The 19,229-nt window shown below is 44.9% G+C and overlaps 1 pseudogene across 1 annotated transcript; it reads left to right on the top strand.

Annotated features, from left to right (window-relative positions):
- The first annotated feature begins 812 nt into the window (after nucleotides 1-812).
- Nucleotides 813-4,017, top strand: LOC143974740 (interleukin-8-like; annotated as a pseudogene). Its single transcript, XR_013272275.1, has 4 exons — nucleotides 813-1,153; nucleotides 2,227-2,362; nucleotides 2,921-3,004; nucleotides 3,588-4,017. The product of XR_013272275.1 is annotated as an interleukin-8-like (transcript).
- Nucleotides 4,018-19,229: the final 15,212 nt, after the last annotated feature.

The following is a 19,229-nucleotide window of genomic DNA, read 5'->3' as shown; positions in this document are numbered from 1 at the left end:
TCAAGAAACAAGCCAAGGTCGGTAACGAGTGGTAATGAAGATTCAGGTAGCAGCAGGAGTAAAAGGTGCAAGATATTGACTGGAGAAGAGCACAACAATCTGGCAAACATGAAGTGCAAAGGCATGGCTTAAATAGAAAGTTCATGGAAGGAGCAAGCAGTTCAAGGTTCACCAAAACCAAGACAGAAAGTAAGTTTGTCCAAGTAATCAGGCAAGGTGTTTTCTAGCATCTCAGATGGCCCAGCAAGAAGATCTACTGCCAGACACAGCAGAGGTTGTGGGTTTAGAACTTGGTCCTAACAAGTATTCTGGATGAAGTACAATTGCTGCCATAGAAGATGGGCCAACAGACAAGTCCACCAAATATGGATAAACAAACCCTTGTCTGAACAACAAGGAAAGCAGAATGAGGAAGCATCAGGGATAATATGTGCTAATCTGGGGAGTACCATCAAAGTAGTGCTTTATAGTAAGTTTCAATAGCAGGCACATTGTGAGAACATAACTTAGTAGTATCCCAGATTTGATCCCAATGTTCTATGGACAGCTATAATATCACAATTTTTTCACATAGTGTTTTACGTGATTTCATTTGAAGCCCTCTGAAATCTAGGTTATACAACCTCACATTTTCAAGCATCTGCTTCTATGAGAATAAGTGAAAACAGTCTGACCTTCCTTAAAGTTCTATCTCTGCAAATGTCTGACATCCACAAGAAGCATTTGGATAAAATTATATTTCCATCTGCAAATACCAGGGAGCACATGTAGGGCTTTTTGCCAATGTTACTGCATATGCAGCCAAAACAAAATTATTATGATTGTTTATACAAGTGCACCAAGCACAGTGCCCGGGCTAACAGTATGCTGAAAGTGAGTTACTTGTAACGTGACTCAGGAACTGTGACAAACAGCAAATTACTGAATCTGGAATTTACAATGTCGTAACCAAACAATAATGACATCAGAATGACAAGGCATCATACTATATATTCTATTCGCTTCTCAGCTGCAAAATAGAAGGTCTTGAAGACTGCACAGCTAAAGCAAACTAGGAAGCCTGCCAAGCAAATCCACAAGGAAACCATGATGTTCTTCAAAGCAGCTTGTGCCACCCTTACCCTCTTCCTGCTTTTCACCACTGCAGCAGAAGGTAATGATAACTTATTTAAACATTTGTACTGAACTAAACTGTGCTTAAAGTTAACCATTTTTGCAGTATGGCAAAAAGTATTGAGTAGAAAAATATTTTAGTAGCAATGTTATTTGTCCATAAAAGTGATCCAAAAAAGTATCCACTTGGCAGGAGAAAACATTCCATTAAATTTGTCCTATGTATCATGTAATGTCCCATCAGGCAGAAGGCAGCACCCAAGGTGTCACAGCAGACAACCCATAAGGTGCACTGACATTTTTACTAATTCTTACTATAGTAGGAAAGTCATCTACCAGTTGTTTTTACTAGGAATGTTGCCAACTATGTATAAAGCCATCTTTATAAGCTGTAACTCTATCTATGTGCATGCTTCCTACTGAATGCAATGCTGTAGTGGTGATATGGTGACATTTTGGACCACTGAAGAGACACCACTGCTTTCATACAGAACCCAGCCATATATGAACCCTCTGTTTATTGCTAATATAGTTTTTTTTATAAACTACAACTCTTCTTTACGCTTTCAGTAAAGGAATAGTTGAAAACCCGTTGAACTCAGAATTATTGTGATAATATTTTGCATTATAAGGCATTACAATATAACATGTTTCTAGGGCATTGTCTGTTTTGACACTGTACAGCAGCCCTGATATTTAATACATGTGGCAGTTTTCTTTTCTAATTTTTATTCAATGGAGAGTTCCGGTAAATACCTCTGGAAAGGACAATGGGAGGTATATGTAATGTGTACCTCTGAAAGGACAGCATGGGGGTAAGTGTAATTACCACATTACATGTAATCACCCATTGTCCTTTCCAAAATAATTCCTGGAGTTTTCCTTTAAAGAAGACACAGATACCAGAACCCATGGCCAACAGTGCAAATGTTAGCAAAAAACAATTATCATGTTTTGAACTGACATCACCCTGAAGTTCACAATTTGCCATTTCTATGGCATTAAATAAAAAAAAAACTCTCAAACAGAAAAGAAAAAAATGTCTCTTAAGTAATTGGCTAATTTAGAAATGAAGTCATAACCATATAAATGTTTCTCTTCTTTAATTTGCAGCTATGACTTTAGTGAGATCAGCAACAGAATTAAGATGCCAGTGTGTGAAGCTTGAATCAAAACAAATATCTACCAAAATAATGGCAAATATAGAGGTGATTCCTAGTGGTCCCCACTGCAACAATGTTGAAGTAATGTAAGTATTATTATATATACGTTATTAGATGTTGTTAGATGTAATATAGTTATATATGTTGCCACATGTTGGTGGTTTCAACATAAATTAGTCCACTAAAAATCCCATTGTTTAGCATTGGTCTGTTAAAGTCTCACCATATATGTTATAGTATGACTGTACAAACTCCTTTAGATCTACCAACCTTTATATAGTGCAAGATTCTGCCAGATTGGATACAAATCAAATGGATATTTTAAGTAAGTCCTCATATTGCATAGTTTTGGTAAATCTAAAGGAGCTGTTTCCCACCACCCTTCCAAAATCAGCCTTTTCATGATCATGAAAAGCCAGTTTGGGAAAGCACAAAATATACTGAGGAATGTAGTATCTACACCAGCAGATCGTGCAACCCATAGAGTAGCACTGTGCCACAATGATTTACTGTTATTTGTCTCATAGTCTTTTGGCCCTGGACAACAAGGAGCCCAAGTACATGTACTCTGTAAACAAATGAATGATAAGTTACTGTCATCCATCTCAGTTAATCAGATTTGAAAACTTTATTTTATTTTTCAGAATTACTCTAAAAGCTGGAAATAAGGTCTGTGTGGATCCTTCTGCTTCTTGGGTAGAGCGCATTATCAAGTTAATATTAGAAAGGTAATAATTCTACAACAGAGGGATATAACAGCTACAACAATGATAACATGTTGACCTTTTTGATTTAAAGCTTAACCCCAGCTACTGTAAAAAAAAAAGTATTTTATTTTTTTATAGGGGGCAAAGAGCTAAAATTTCTCATATTTTTATATCTGTCTGGGACGCCAATGAGGAGATGTTCCTTTATTTCCTGTCCCTGCAATATGCAAATAAAAGTCACAAAAAATGTCAGTTACAAGAAAGCTCAGACAGCAACAAAAACTTTATAAAACTTTTATTTGTGAAAATTGCTCTCTAATTGAAAAAAAAGCAAATTCTAAAAAAAAACAAAAAAAAAAAAACAACAAAAAAAACACAATCCCTTTGTGCATTGGATTTTTGATTAGTCAAGTTTTATTTTTTGGGATTTCCTCTCTATTTTAAATGAAAGCACTGAATTTAATTGTTTTTTGATCAAATAACATTATAAAACAATGATATTGTAAGGCATGTTAATATTATCCCAGTCATAAAAAGATCTGTAAACATACTTTTCTTGTGATTTTATATAACACATTTTTTATTTATTTTTTCCTCCTGACAGACAGCAAAATGGAGCAGAGGCTGTTTAAATGAAATTCCCTACTCTCTCAGGAACACATCCTCACTTGCATTTTTATAAATGTTAATCTGCTGTTATTTATTTTGAATCTTAATAATTATTATATTTATGTATTTATTTTTAACATACAATGAGACAGTTGGAAAAATTACTTTTATCTAAAATAATTGTTTCCAGTTTGGTATGATCATATAGATCAGTTTATTACTAGGGAACCTAATGTACCAGAACTAAAATTATAGGCAGCTGAGATCCACATACATTTTAAATACAATAAATTGTCTGGAGGAATATTACATTCCAATTCGTTTACTATAAACTTTTTACTATAAAACATGTTCAATGGTTATATACATTACGTTGGTTGTATTTATGTCTATTTTATTTATTTATAAATAAACATTTTGAACAATACAGTTGGTATCTTATTTAATTTTTAAATTCATAAACCTAAAATATAATATATTACGGTTTGAAATGATTGTGCTTTCTTAATTGGAACTATCTTTTAGATTTGTTTATTTACGTGGGAAAAAAAATCTATTTTTGCAGAAATGGCTTGGTCTGCACATGTTTGTAATAACAATTCCTATACAGTATTTTCTTTTAGCTTAAATATGTTGTTCATACTTTTAAACCCAGAATTTGCAGGAGCAATACAAGTATGAAGGGTATTACCTCCCATCTGTTTATTCTGGTCTCATGGACAAAAATAAGGCAGGGCCAGCAGCTAGATGACCAAGCATTGCTTCTTAGTATATCTGCCCTTCCTTGAATAAAAGCCATTATAAAGTATTCTATTGGACATAAAACTCACAGCACCATAAAAGTTCATGCACTGCTCTTTGTTCAGATTAGGAAAGGCAGTAACCTATTGAATTTAAATTGGGACTTAAATTAGGTTATAACTCTACAGTAGGGATGAGCTTCGTGTTCGAGTCGAACCCATGTTCAACTCGAACATCGTCTGTTCGCCGGTTATGGGCCGTTCGTGCCAAATTAGAGTGGCACGTCATGGCCCATAATTCCCTGTGGCATCGCAGTGCATTGCTGGCTGCTGATTGGCCAAGCATGCACTATGACCCACATGCTTTGGCCAATCACAGCACAGAAAAAACGGAGAGCCATGATTGGCCAAAGCCAGGGTGGCTTTGGCCAATTATGTCTGCGTGGCGGTCTTGTGTAGTGTGTTGCGGTGGCGGAGAGAGATAGACAGAGAGACAGTGTCATTTGATTTAAGTTAGATAAAATAGGCAGGCGAGTCAGTTAGCTTCAGTTACAGTGTGTAGAGGATATATATGCATCTCAGGTGTGTTGTATATATCTTTATATACTGTATTCAGTTTAGCTAGATCCGTTCCTGTCATTCTCTTCATAATATACTGACAGGCAGGGAGCTGCACTATTTTCACTTAGTGTACTGTGTCCTTTGCACAGTGTGTACCTAAAGCTTTACCTGAATACAATTGCCAGCGTTCTCATACAAATACAGGCAGAGAGCTGCAGTAGTTTGTTTTAGTGCCCTTTGCACAGTGTGCACCTAAAGCGTTACCTGTATGCAATTGTCGGCGTTCTCATACAAATACAGGCAGGGAGCTGCAGTATTTTGTTTTAGTGTCCTTTGCACAGTGTGCACCTAAAGCGTTACCTGTATGCAATTGTCGGCGTTCTCATACAAATACAGGCAGGGAGCTGCAGTAGTTTGTTTTAGTGTCCTTTGCACAGTGTGCACCTAAAGCGTTACCTGTATGCAATTGTCTGCATTCTCATACAAATACAGGCAGGGAGCTGCAGTATTTTGTTTTAGTGTCCTTTGCACAGTGTGCACCTAAAGCTTTACCTGAGTACAATTGCCAAAATAGGGGGGAGTTGGGACTTTAGATGAAGCACAATTAAGTGCCTCCATCCCGATAATAGGTAGGTACAATAGGGAGATTGGGACTTTAAATTAAGCACTTGGATAGTGGAGCTAAATTTGGCCATGTTTAAGTTTCCCCATGGAATGTTTATTAACCACTTCAATACCAGGCACTTAAACACCTTCCTGCCCAGACCAATTTTGAGCTTTCAGCGCTGTCGCACTTTGAGTGACAATTGCGCGGTCATGCTACACTGTACCCAAATGAAATTTTTATCATTTTTTTCCCATAAATAGAGCTTTCTTTTGGTGGTATTTGATCACCTCTGCGTTTTTTATTTTTTGCTAAACAAATAAAAAAATACCGAAAATTTTGAAAAAAAAATGTTTTTTTTGTTTCAGTTTCAAAACTTTGCAAATAAGTAAGTTTTCTCCTTCACTGATGGGCACTGATGGGGTTACACTGATGGGCAATGATAAGGTGGCACTGATGGGCACCGATGAGGTGGCACCAATGAAGTGGCACTGATGAGGTGGCATTGATGGACACCGATATGTGGCACTGATAGATGGCACTGATGGGTGGCACTGATGGGTGACACGGATGGGCACTGATAGGTGGCACAAATTGGCACTGATAGCTGGCACGGATTGGCATGGATGGGCATGGATAGGTGGCACAGGTGGGCATGGGTAGGCAGCACAGGTGGGCATGGGTAGGCGGCACAGGTTGGCATGGATGGGCACTGATAGGTGGCATGGATGGGCACTGATAGGCGGCACAGATGGGAACTGATAGGCGGCATTGTATTATAATATATTGTACTAATGGATGCCAATCAGTGCCAAACAATAATGCATGCCAATCAGTGATGCCCATTGTGGGCACTGATTGGCATCCATTATGGGCACTGATTGGCATCCATTGTGGCACTGACTGGAATCCCTGGTGGTCTAGGGTGGCATACCTTGTCCTGGGAATCCCTGGTGGTCTGGTGACGTCCCTGGTGGTCCAGTGTGGGCATCCTCGGGGGGGCTGTGCTGATAATCGATCAGCACAGACCCCCCCTGTCAGAGGAGCAGCCGATCGGCTCTCCTCTACTCGCGTCTGACAGACGCGAGTGAGGAAAAGCCGATCACCGGCTTTTCCTATTTACACTGTGATCAGCCTTGATTGGACACGGCTGATCACATGGTAAAGAGTCTCCGTCGGAGACTCTTTATCGAGATCGTAGTTGCCGGGTGTCAGACTGACACCCCGCAACAACGATCGCCGCGATGCGCGCCCCTGGGGGCGCGCAGCGGCTCATAATCCTGATCACGTCATATGACGTCCAATCAGGATTATGCAACCACTTTGCCACCATCAATTTGTAATAGGGCGGGCGGCAAGTGGTTAATTGGAAAATATACAGACAATAAAAAGTATTCATTTGATATGCATGTAAGGACGTGCACATAGCATAAGCGTAGTAAAAAAGTACATATACAGTAACGCATGATTCTAAAAGTATATAGATAGAATAGTATAGTATAATAGTATCAGGCCGCGTACACACGGGCGGACTGTTCGCCCAACCTTGTCCGCTGAACAGTGTTTGGGCGGACAGTCCGCTCGTGTGTGGGCTTTCAGCGGACAGTTTCAGCGGACAGTTGGACGGACAAAGTCTTTCGGAAATTCCGAAAAACTGTCCGCTGAAACTGTGTTTGAGCGAACAGTCCGCCCGTGTGTGGGCCTGTCCGCTGTACTTTCGAAATGAGCGGACTGTTCCCGCTCGGAAAGTCCGCCCATTTCGAGCGCGTGTACAGGTAGGCGGGGCCCGCGAAGGAGACGTCGCGGGCTCCGCCGCCTGGAATGGGCTTAAAGGGGAACCCCAACGCCGAAAAAAATCGGCGTGGGGGTTCCCCCCAAGTCCACACCAGACCCTTGCGGTGTCACATGGTATATGTCACATGGGTTGGTCACATGGTGACCCCGCCCCCTTACGATGTCATAGTCCCCATGTGACATCAACCCATGTGACCAACCCATGTGACATATACCATGTGACACCGCCCCATTGTCACTATATAAGTGACCGCACAGCGCGGCTCTGGCATTCCGGCCGGAGAGATCGTCGAGTCAACATCTCCAGGAGAAGAAGAAGAACAAGAAGAAGAACAAGAACGGAAGGCGGCGGCGGCGACGACGACAGCGGCGACAGAAGACCGGCGCGGTGGCCCGGCAGAAGAACCGAAGAGGGGGACAAGACCCCCGAAGTCGGGAGAAGAGGCCGGCGGCGGGGAGGAAGAAAGCCGGACTCCTCCGCTAGCAAAAGAGCTACACACACATAGCGGAGGAGTCCGGCGAGAAGACCCCCGAAGACGGAAGACCCCCGGAGCTGTGCAATAAAATACTTTTTCCATGTGTTGTGTTTTTTTTTGTACTTTATTTCACAGGTGAATGGGTAGGGGTACATTGTACCCCATACTCATTCACATAGGGTGGGGGGCCGGTATCCGGGGGCCCCCTTCTTAAAGGGGGCTCCCGGATTCCGATAAGCCCCCCGCCCGCAGACCCCGACAACCAACGGCCAGGGTTGTCGGGAAGAGGCCCTTGTCCTCATCAACATGGGGACAAGGTGCTTTGGGGTGGGGGGGCCGCGCGGCCCCCCCTTCCCCAAGGCACCCCCCATGTTGAGGGCACGCGGCCTGGTACGGCTCAGGAGGGGGGGCGCGCTCGCTCGCCCCCCTTTCCTGGCCGGCCGGGTAGCGTGCTCGGACAAGGGTCTGGTGTGGACTTGGGGGGAACCCCCACGCCGATTTTTTTCCGCGTTGGGGTTCCTCTTTAAGCCCATTCCAGGCGGCGGAGCCCGCGACGTCTCCTTCGCGGGCCCCGCCTACCTGTACACGCGCTCGAAATGGGCGGATTTGCCTCCTCCTTACGTGGGCGAGTCCGTTCATTTCAAAAGTTGAGCGAACTGTTTGCCCAACCTTGTTCGTCAAACAGTCCGCTCGTGTGTGGGCAAGTCCGCTCATGCAAATTTTGAGCGGACTGTTTGCCGAAACTGTTTGACGAACAAGGTTGGGCAAACAGTCCGTGCGTGTGTACGCGGCCTCAGGGTAATAATATCAATGACAGCATGCCTGATATAGACAAATGTACCCACATGGTAAATATGCATCCACTAAGTAGGGAAAAGTTTATTATATATAATTTAAAAGATCAAATAATAATAGACTAAGCATGGTTCCGGATGAAATGTAGCTGGGACATCAAATCAAATCTCGACGCATTTCGTGGATGTTTCTCCACTTATCAGGAGCTGATGCAACCATAAATTCCTAAGGAATGTATATAGAAAAGTAATGAACCATATTATCCATATATGAGAGAGTATATGGGTGAATAAACATTTAAAGCGTATAGATGGTAATAGCCAAACACACTCACCAACTCAGACAGCGAGCGCAGTGCACGGTGGTGGGCTCAAAGTGGGCCAGGAGCACAATCTCTCCATGGGAGCTAAGGCGGCATATGTTGAGGATGCGATATCGGGCAGAGTAAAGAAGTACGAAAATGAGACAGAGTGTCTTCAAGAAAAGGGATATAATGTAGTTGTTGAAGCAACCATATCTGCGAAAAAAATATTAAATGTATATAATTAGTAATAGTAATGTGTTTTATAAAAATGATAATTAATAGTGAACCCAGTAAGGGATTTATGGTCGCATCAGCTCCTGATGAGTGGAGAAACATCCACAAATCGCGTTGAGCTTTGATTTGATGTCCCAGCTATATTTCATCCAGAACCATGCTTAGTCTATTATTATTTGATCTTTTCAATTATATATAATAAACTTTTCCCTACATAGTGGAGGCATATTTACCATGTGGGTACAATTGTCTATATCAGGCATGCTGTCATTGATATTATTACCCTGATACTATTATGCTATACCATTCTATCTATTTACTTTTAGAATCATGCGTTACTGTACAGGTATATGTACTTTTTTTTACTACACTTAAGCTATGTGAACGTCCTTACATGCATATGAAATTAATACTTTTTATTGTCTGTATATTTTACAATTAACCGGTTCCCGACCGGCGCCCGCCGATGTACGTCGGCAGAATGGCACGGGCAGGCATATTGGCGTACAGGTACATCCAACCTTCAATGCCACCCTGCCATCGCGATCCAGTCAGGTCCCCCGTGAGTCCGGTCGCGGGTCCCGCGGACTCGATCACCGCAGGCATACCCGCTATCGTCTCACAGGGTGGCTGAATGGAGGAAATGCCTAGCAACAAGTGACGCTGATCTCTGCTCCATGTAATTGGAGCAGAGATCAGTGTTCACTAAATGAAAGCCCAGCCCCCCCATAGTTAGTAACACACCCCTAGGAACACTTAACCCCTACACTGCCACCCACTGGTTAACCCCTTCACTGCCAGTGTCATTTACACAGGAATCACTGCATTTATATAGCAGTGATTACTGTATAAATGACAATGGTCCCAAAAATGTGTCAAAAATGTCCGATGTGTCTGCCGCAATGTCGTAGTCACAATAAAATTCGCTGATCGCCGCCATTACTAGTAAAAAAAAAATAATAAAAAATTATTAATAAAAATGCCATAAAACTATCCCTATTTTGTAAACGCTATAACTTTTGTGCAAACCAATCAATAATCGCTTATTGCGATTTTTTTTTTACCAAAAATATGTAGAAGAATACGTATCGGCCTAAACTGAGGGAAATTTTTTTTATATATATATTTTTGGGGGATATTTATTATAACAAAAAGTAAAAAATAATGCATTTTTTTCAAAATTGTCGCTCTATTTTTGTATATAGCGCAAAAAAAAAAACGCAGGGGTGATCAAATACCACAAAAAGAAAGCTCTATTTGTGGGGAAAAAAGGATGTCAATTTTGTTTGGGAGCCACGTCGTACGACCGCGCAATTGTCAGTTAAAGCGACGCAGTGCCGAATCGCAAAAAGTGGTCTGGTCTTTGACCAGCAAAATGGTCCGGTCTGTAAGTGGTTAATAAACATTCCATGGTGAAACTTAACCACTTGCTTACTGGGCACTTAAACACCCTTCCTGACCAGACCAATTTTCAGCTTTTGGTGCTCTCACACTTTGAATGACAATTACTCAGTCATGCAACACTGTACCCAAATGAATTTTGTGTCCTTTTTTTCCCACAAATAGAGCTTTCTTTTGGTGGTATTTGATCACCTCTGGGGTTTTTATTTTTTGCGCTATAAATGAAAAAAGACCGAAAATTTTGAAAAAAAACGCATATTTCTTTGTTTCTGTGATAAAATTTTGCAAATTATAATTTTTTTTTCATAAATTTTGGCCACAATTTATACTGCTACATATCTTTGGTAAAAATAACCCAAATTAGTGGATATTATTTGGTCTTTGTTAAGTTAGAGAGTCTACAAGCTGTGGTGCGAATCGCACAAAATTGATCACACCTGATGTACTGGTAGCCTATCTCATTTCTTGCGACCCGAACAAGTCAGGAAAGTACAAATACCCCCCAAATTACCCCTTTTTTGAAAGTAGACATTCCAAGGTATTTACTAAGATGCATGGTGAGGTTTTTGATGTTGTCATCTTTTTCCCACAATTCTTTGCAAAATTAAGATTTTTTTTTTTTCTCACAAAATTTTCAATGTAATAGGTTATTTCTCTCACATGGCATGTGTATACCACAAATGACACCCCAAAATACGTTCTGCTACTCCTTCTGAGTATTACGATACCAAATGTGTGAGACTTTTACACAGCCTGGCCACATACAGAGGCCCAATATTGAAATAGCACCATCAGGCCTTCTAGGAGCATAAATTACACATTTCATTTCTCAACCACCTATTACATTTTTGAAGGCCCTGGAGCACCAGAACAATGGAAATGCCCACAAAGTGACCCCATTTTGGAAAGCTAACACCCCAACGTATAATCTTTGAGGCATAATGAGTCGTTTGAATGGTTCATTTTTTTTCCAGAAGTTTTGGGAAAATGTGGAAAAAAAATGAAAACGCATTTTTTTTACGCAAAGTTGTCCATTTATAAGATATTTCCAACACATAGCATGTACATAGCAAAAATGACACCCCAAAATACGTTCTACTACTCCTCCTGAGTATAACGATACCAAATGTGTGAGACTTTTACACAGCCTGGCCACATAAAGAGGCCCAATATTGAAATAGCACCATCAGGCGTTCTAGGAGCATAAATTACACATCTTATTTCTCAACCACCTATTACAGTTTTGAAGGCCCTGGAGCACCAGGACAATGGAAATGCCCACAAAGTGACCCCACGTGGCACTGACGACACGTGGCACTGACGACACGTGGCACTGACGGCAGATGGCACTGGAGGCAGATGGCACTGGAGGCAGATGGGGCTGACAGATGGGGCTGACAGATGGGGCTGGCAGATGGGGCTGACAGATGGGGCTGACAGATGGGGCTGGCAGATGGGGCTGGCAGATGGGGCTGACAGATGGGGCTGACAGATGGGGCTGGCAGATGGGGCTGGGGCTGGCACTGGGGCTGGCACTGGCAGAAGGCACTGGCAGATGGTGCTGGCTATTTGCTCTGGCTAATTGCTCTGGCAAATGGGGCTGGCAGATGGCACTGCGGCTGGCAGATGGCACTGGCGCTGGCAGGTGGCGCTGGCAGGTGGCACTGGCACTGGCGGCACTGGGGCTGACGGCACTGGGGCTGACGGCACTGGGGCTGACAGATGGCACTGGCGCTGGCAGGTGGCACTGGCGCTGGCAGGTGGCACTGGCAGGTGGCACTGGCACTGGCAGGTGGCACTGGCACGTGGCACTGGGGCTGGCGGCACTGGGGCTGATGGATGGCACTGGCGCTGGCAGGTGGCACTAGCAAGTGGCACTGGCGGCACTGGCACTGGCGGCACTGGTGGTGGCAGGTGGCACTGGCGGCACTGGCACTGGGGCTGACGGGTGGCACTGGCGCTGGCAGGTGGCACTGGCAGGTGGCACTGGCAGGTGGCACTGGCACTGGCGGCACTGACGGCACTGGGGCTGACGGCACTGGGGCTTACAGATGGCACTGGCACTGGCAGGTTGCACTGGCAGGTTGCACTGGCAGGTGGCACTGGTGCTGGCAGGTGACACTGGCAGGTGGCACTGGCAGGTGGCACTGGGGCTGACGGCACTGGCGGCACTGGGGCTAACGGCACTGGGGCTGACGGACGGCACTGGGGCTGACGGACGGCACTGGGGCTGACGGGCGGCTCTGGGGCTGACGGGTGGCACTGGCACTGGCAGGTGGCGCTGGCAGGTGGCACTGGCGCTGGCAGGTGGCACTGGCGCTGGCAGGTGGCACTGGCGCTGTTGGCACTGGGGCTGACGGCACTGGGGCTGACGGCAGGCACTGGCAGGTGGCACTGGCGGCACTGGCACTACTGGCAGATGGCACTGGGCTGACAGATGGCACTGGGCTGACAGATGGCACTGGCACTGGGGCTGACAGATGGCACTGGGCTGACAGATGGCACTGGCACTGGGGCTGACACTGGCACTGGGGCTGACACTGGCACTGGGGCTGACACTGGGGCTGACACTGGCACTGGGGCTGACACTGGCGCTGGGGCTGACACACAGATCGCTCTCCCTCCTCACACGCTGTCTGTAGGTTTAGTAGGTTTTGTAGGTTTAACCTAAAGTAGGTTTAGTGATATCTTTGCTTTCTGAGAGAGTCTTGGCCTGGGCTAACCCTCTATGGGAGACACAAAAACCTGTTGTCTTGAGTTACCCAGAGTTTGTGGCTTCTTTTAAAAGGGTATTTGACGTTCCTGCACTATCCACTTCTGCTGCCAAGTGCCTCATGTCATTAAACAGAGTACGAGAACTGTTGCCGATTACGCCATTGAATTCTGTACTGGCAGCAAAGGTTACGTGGAACAATGAGGCCACTAAGCTGGAGAAGTTGATCACGTTTGCCATTAGGGGTGCAACGGATCAAAAAACTCATGGATCGGATCGTTCCTCGGATCAGAGTCACGGATCAGCAAATATTAATTGAATTTGCAAAAACCTGTGAAAGTTCCTCCACCATATAGTCCCCACTGTAATATCCACAATCTCCCCACTTTAATATACATCTCCCCCTCTGTAATATCCGCAATCTCCACCACGGTAATATTGGCTGAGTATGGCTGGATACGGCTGGGTACGTCTGAGCATGGCTGAGTATTGCAGAGCATGGCTGGGTATTGCAGAGTATGGCTGGGTATCGCAGAGTATTACAGCGTATGGTTGGGTATTGCAGAGTATGGCTGGGTATCGCAGAGTGTTACAGAGTATGGCTGGGTATGGCAGTGTATTACAGAGTATGACTGGGTATGGCAGAGTATGGCTGGGTATGGCAGAGTATGGCTGGGTATGGCAGAGTATTGGCTGGGTTATGGCAGAGTATTGGTGGGTTATGGCAGAGTATTGGCAGGTTATGGCAGAGTATTGGCGGGTTATGGCAGAGTATTGGTGGTGTTTGGCAGGGTATTGGCAGGGTATTGGCAGGGTATGGCAGAGTATTGGCAGGGTATTGCAGAGTATTGGCAGGGTATTGTGGAGTATTGGCAGGATATGGCAGAGCATTGGCAGGGTATGGCTGGGTATTGGCAGGGTATGGCTGGGTATTGGCATGGTATTGCTGGGTATTGGCAGGGTATTGCAGAGTATTTGCAGGGTATTGCAGAGTATTGGCTGGGTATGGAGGGATGGCTGTCACAGAGAAGCGCTGTGGGCACTACAGATCCAGCCCACAGCGCTGCTTCACTTCCGATCTCTCCCCTTTCCCCTCCACTGTACAGATCAGTACAGAGAGGGGAGAGAGGAACCGGCGTCATTTGACAGAGCGATCACATTGTAAATGGCCTGGGTGTAGAAAGATGGCCACCATTTCGGTGCTAGGCCGAGACCGAGGAGCGCTCCGCGGATCGCGGTGTGTGCCGATCCGAGCGGGGTGACCCGTTTGGATCACGGATCGGTGACGATCCGTTGCACCCCTATTTGCTATCCTCATTGACTTGAACTTTGCAGTCCCACCCTTGCCTCCCTTACCTCCCATGCCTCCTGGTACCGAGTCAGTCTGTGAATATGAACCCATGCGCTCGAGCTTCACGCGTCTCTCTGTGGATGAGAGAACCCTTAGGAGGAGGGAGAGATTGTGCCTTTATTGTGGCCAGGCAGGTCACTTTTTGAAGTCTTGTCCTACCCGTCCAGGCAATGCCCGAACCTTGAGGTCCTGTTTCATCCCCGGTTATCCAGAAGGATAAGCCCCTAGTTTTGGTTACCCTTTCTTGGGCTGAGTTGTCCGTCGAGATACAGGCTCTAATTGACTCTGGGGCTGCAGGCCTCATTGATGCTGCCTTTGTATCAAAGCACTCGATTCCGCTGCAGCTGCGTGACACTCCACTTGCCATTGAGGCTCTTGATGGGAGACCTCTACAGCCTGCCAATGTGACTCATGAGACTGTTCCATTGTCCATGGCCGTAGGGGCTCTTCAACATGAGATAATACAATTCTTATTTCCTCACCTAAGTTTCCGCTGGTTATTGGTTATACTTAGTTACAGAGACACAACCCCTCTTTTGATTGGCTCCATGCTGAGGTTCTCTCCTAGTCTCCACAATGCAGTAAGACATGCTTCCAGAAGGTAGTCAAGGTCCTGTGCACCTCCTCCCTGCTGGAGGAGTACCACAATTTTAGCGATGTCTTTGAGAAAGGTCAAGCCGGTAGTTTGCCTCCACACTGGTCATATGATTGCACAATTGACCTTCAACCTGGTGCCATACCCCCTCGTGGCCGGGTTTACCTTTTGTCGGTCTTGGAAGATAGGGCCATGGAGGAGTATGTTGCAGAGGCACTTTCTTAAGGTTTCATCCGCAAATCCTCGTCTTCTGCTGGTGCTGGTTTCTTCTTTGTGATGAAGAGTGGTGAACCGATGATAACAATTGGCAAATATGGGAAATATGGCATAAAAGAACTCAAGTTACGTAAATCCTAGACTTGGAACCTATCTACTCCTAGTGGAAAGTAGGGATCGCACAGGACCATTCTCATTCATACCCATTGTCATTTTTGGACATAAGACGGACTAGTCCTTGAAAGTTATTTGTTACTTGTTATGTTTTAGTTTAGTTTAAAATATGTTCTACCTAAAAATATTCTATGCATCTCCCAATTGTTTGCTTGTTCCTCCCCCCCGGCTACTTGTTATGCTAACACCTACACCTGGAATACTCGAGTAGCGAGGGGGGAGGCTCTGTCGACCTCCTGCCCCCTGCCCGCGCCGATACCTCTTCGGTTTGGTGGGTTGGGTAGGGTTCGGAGGGTGAAGGGAAGGAGATGGGAGTGTATTGTGATCGCTATCTTACTTGCATATTGATATGTAGCCTAATGTACAACCCTGACATGTATAACGCACAAGCCTGTTCTTAGGAATAAGCTGCTCGTGTCGCTCTTTGCTCCTGGTTCCCCTCTTTATCTCTGGTATTGTACAACTACGGTGGAGACGTGGAGATTATATTGTGATTATATTGTGATTGTATTGTGATTATATTGTGAAAATCTCTTAATAAAAACTATTTACAAAAAAAAAGAGTGGTGAACTGAGACCTTGTATTGATTATAAGGGTCTCAATCGTTTCACAATTAAAAATGACTATCTGATGTAGCCATCTTAATGCTCACATACCTCAAATCCCAAAAGCTGCTCAAAAACAAATCCACTTTATTCTCACAGGAGCCAAGCTCACGATAGCCAAAGCGTTTAAAAAAACGAAACCCTTCCTCTCAGAAGCTAAGTGGAAAAAATCATGAATAATGACACAAGAAAAACTAGCCAGTATCTTGACAGATACAACTCAGAAATCGAAAAAAACTGGGAACCATGGGCCAGGTTTGTGGGGTTCACCCTCACTCCTGGTGTTCCATCGGCTCCTAACCCCCCCCCCCCACAGTTTCAGGATAGGCACGTTCCCCTCCCCTCCTCTTCCCCTTTTCACCTCTTTTCCCTCCTTTTTCTCTACCCCCTGATACTGTTATAACTGGTGATGCACTCAGGGAAACCCCTACTGATCTTGAGGTCGAGACTCGAGGAGATAGATGAGTCAGCCTAAAGTTCTGACCACGTGGTCAAGCCCTCCTAGCTGGGCCAGGCTGGGTACCCCAGGGTGGCCCGTGGGGACGGGAGAGGGTTCCTTCCTTAGGCACAGATTGTTCCCGATAGGGGAGCCTGAGGTCATGGGGACCCTGTCCGCTGGTTCACACCTCAGTTTATTTTTCCCCTCAAGCCCGGTGTCCTCTGAGGGGGAGGGGTCGTTGAGGAGGGGGTACTGTCAGGGCTGGCTCAGCCCTTCCTTCTCTGAGCTGGCCGCTCAGCTCTCGGCTAATTACCAGCTCTCATCTCTCTCCAGTTATTTAGCTGTTCCTGATCCTGCTCATCTGACCTGCCTACTTAAAGCTGTCCAGCTCACTTCATCTCTGCCTTCACCTTGTCACATCACAAGATACCATCTCCTGCGTTCCTGTTTAAAGACTGGTTTTGCTGACATCCCTTCTGGCTCCTTATCCTGCTTGCTGTTCCTCTAGTTGAATCCCTGACTTCTGGCCTGGCTGATTACCTTATCTGGTTACTGAACTCTGGCTTAGCTGATTACCTGATCTGGTTGCTGAACTCTGGCTTGGCTGACTACCCGATCCGGTTACTGGACTCTCTTTACCTTTTTATTTTTATTAACCACATGCTGATCGGGCCATAACCGAAAGACAGCTACATCGCGGTCGGCTTATTCTGGGAGGACATCCATGGACTTCCTCACCGAATCGGGCATGCACCCGTGAACATGTGGTCCCGGCGCATCACGGATCACGGTAAACGGGCGCTGATAGCGGCCGTTTACCACGTGATCACTCCGTCAAATGAAGGAGCGATAACTTGTAAACAAACCGGTGTCATTTCATGACACCAGTTCCTCCCTCCCCTCTCTGTACCGATCGGTACAGTGCGAAGTGAGAGGGGAAGAGAGCGGATGGCAGCAGCACGGTGGGCTGGATCTGTAGTGCCCACAGCACTGCTCTGTGACAATTGAAGACACATCCATCCATCCATGCTCAGCCATCCCTCCATACTCTGCCATACTCTGCAATACTCTGCCATACCCTGTCATACCCAGCCATACTCTGCAATACCCTTCAATACTCTGCAATACCCTGCAATACCCTGCCATACTCTGCCATACCCTGACATACCCAGCCATACTCTGCAATACCCTGCCATACACTGTAATACTCTGCAATACCCAGCCTTACTCTGCCATACCCAGCCATACTCTGCAATACCCTGCCATACTCTGTAATACCCTGCCATACACTGCCATACTCTGCCATACACTGCCATACTCTGCCATACCCTGCCATACCCAGCCATACCCTGCCATACCCTTCCATACCCAGCCATACCCTGCCATACCCAGAAATACTCTGTAATGCTCTGCAATACCCTCCCATACTCTGCAATACCCAACAATACTCTGCAATACCCTGCCATACTCTGCAATACCCTGCCATACTATGTAATACTCTGTAATACCCTGCCATACTCTGCAATACCTGCTGAGGATGGGGGGAGTGAAAGGTGGTAACAGAAGAGGGGGAGGAAAGGAGGGGTGAATGCTGTGAAGTCTCAGATACACTGTTATATATTCCTAATGCTAGGTTCTACCATAACCAACAGTAAAAACTAAAACCAAGGGCACATGCATTCCAAAAGATTGCTGGTCGTGGAGCCGTTCAATAATTTCAACACTTAGAGGTGGTGCTCCCCTAAAGTCCAAGGAGGGTTTGATCACAAAATATCATTAATCAAAAAAGAAAAAAAAGAAAAAAGAAGCATGTACACACCCAACAGACTACCTCCTCAACATTTATTGGTATAAAAAAAAAAAGTTTTAAAAACTGCATTTTTTTTCGGGAGCACTGATTTTAATGATGCTTAAAGTGAAAAAAAAGTGAAATATTAATTTAAATATTGTACCTGGGGGTGTCTATAGTATGCCTGTAAAGTGGCGCATGTTTCCCGTGCTTAGAACATTCCCTGCACAAAATGATATTTTTAAAGGAATAAAAGTCATTTAAAACTACTTGCGGTTTTAATGTATTATCAGGTCCCGGCAATATGGATTAAAATCAGTGAGACAAACGGCATGGGTACCCCCCCTCCTCCCAGTCCATTACCAGGCCCTTTGGGTCTTGTATGGACATTAAGGGGAACCCCACACCCAAATAAAAAAAAGGAAAGGCTTGGGGACCCCAGGCCCTATATACTCTGAACAGCAGTGCAAACAAGACAGGGACTGTAGGTTTGTTATTAAGTAGAATCTGTTTGTAATTTTGAACTGGTACATTTTTAACCACTTGCTTACTGGGCACTTAAACCCCCCTCCTGCCCAGACCAATTTTCAGCTTTCAGCGCTGATGCACTTTGAATGACAATTGCACGGGCATACAGCACTGTACCCAAATTAAATTTTTATAATTTTTTTCCCACAAATAGAGCTTTCTTTTGGTGGTATTTAATTACAGCTGGGAGTTTTATTTTTTGCTAAACAAACAAAAATGCTAAGTAAAAAAAAAAAAAATCATGTTTAATAGTTTGTTATAAAATTTTGCAAACAGGTCATTTTTCTCCTTCATTGAAGTGCGCAGATGAGGCGGCA

This window comes from Lithobates pipiens, unplaced genomic scaffold (assembly GCF_037356315.1).
Source record: "Lithobates pipiens isolate NorthernLeopardFrog02 unplaced genomic scaffold, aLitPip1_a1.2 Scaffold_13, whole genome shotgun sequence".
Classification (NCBI taxonomy): domain Eukaryota; kingdom Metazoa; phylum Chordata; class Amphibia; order Anura; family Ranidae; genus Lithobates; species Lithobates pipiens.
Note: the sequence above shows the minus strand (reverse complement) of the source record. Positions and strands in the feature narration are given on the sequence as shown.